Source organism: Arachis ipaensis, chromosome B05, assembly GCF_000816755.2.
Source record: "Arachis ipaensis cultivar K30076 chromosome B05, Araip1.1, whole genome shotgun sequence".
In the NCBI taxonomy this organism is placed as follows: domain Eukaryota; kingdom Viridiplantae; phylum Streptophyta; class Magnoliopsida; order Fabales; family Fabaceae; genus Arachis; species Arachis ipaensis.
Window position 1 is genome coordinate 23923682 of NC_029789.2, and position 1402 is coordinate 23925083.

Sequence of the window (1402 nt, forward strand, 5' to 3'; positions counted from 1 at the left end):
ATTGCCCCGTTTTCTCTTGGCTTTTTATTTTGAATTTCTCAATCAAAAACGGTTTCTCTTCTTCGCTCTTCTTCGTAACTTCTCCCTTTACTCTTTCATTTTCTGTTTCTTGCCTGGAGTTTCGTAGTTCCTTCCCGCAACGTCTGTTCTGCTACTGCTTTCTGTGGAAGAGGGGCGGTTTCCAGATTTCTCCTTCAATCTTCGCAGTTTTCCGCTTCGAGGGGTGGCTTTGTTGCTTCTGCTCTTTTCTTTCGAGGTTTTCTTCTATTCTCCAGGTTCGATTTTTTCTTCCTCTGTTTCCTTATATGTCTGGTTTGATTTTTGCTTCGAGAAAGTTTGGATCTTTCTGCTTTTACTGTGCCTGATTGTTGCGTGTTCTGGAATTTCTTCGTTTTGTGCGAATCTTTTGCTTTTCTTGTTGCCTGAATGTTGTCGCCATTTCTGCTTGTGCCTTCGATGGTTTTTGCTTGATTTTGAAAAAGTTTGCGTCTTTGGTGATTTTCTGCTGGGCTTTTTGATTTTGACAATGCTTTGGCTGATAGACTGTAGAAAGGTAGTAACTTTGTGTTTTTTACTTTGCTTTCGTTTTGAAATCTTATTTTCTCCTTTGATGAGTGCCGGGACGTAAGCTGTAGAATTTTCTTGAAACCTTGCTTTGTTACTGCCTCCAAAGGATGCCCCAAGGCTTTGGTGTTTTCCTTTCCTGTTTGTTCGTCTGTCGAGTTGTTTTGCCCCTCATCCGAGATGTTTTGTTAGTAATCCACTCTTCTTTTCTTATTGTAGGATTTAGTTGGCCTCATGTCTTCTCGCAATAATGTTGTAGAGATGTCTTTCCAGGTTCCCGAGGGCATGACCGATTGGGTGGACTCGATGGTTCTTATGTGTGTCTCTTTGGTTGATTCCGAGTTTTGCGCGCAGCTTAGGCAGTTTCATAGGGTCTGTAGTAATCCTAGTGATGAGAAGAATTATGAACTTGTCCCTCCCTCTTCTGAGGAGAGAGTTTGTTTCTCTACTCGGGTTGTTAATGATCGCCCTTTTTTCTATGCTTATGACTTCTTCTTTGGTCAGCTGGGTATCACCCTTCAGAAAGAAGGTCTTTTCCATGTTTGATGAATCATTTCGTGATTTTAAGAACTATTTTTTCAAGGTCCGAGCTGTTGAAGGAGCTCGGCCCTTTTTCCTGGACGAGAATGATGAGCCCGCCTTTCCCTTGGAATGGCAAAAAGATGTGAGAGTGTCCAGATATACGTGGAAAATGTTGAATGAGGCTGAGTGAGCTTTTGTGACTGTCTTGGAAGAACACTGGGGTCAATTCCCCTGTCTTGATACAAAGAAATTTTTAACCAATCCCTCTCTTCTTCAAACTGAGCTGGGTATTTTTGCATTTCCTTTGTTATCTGTT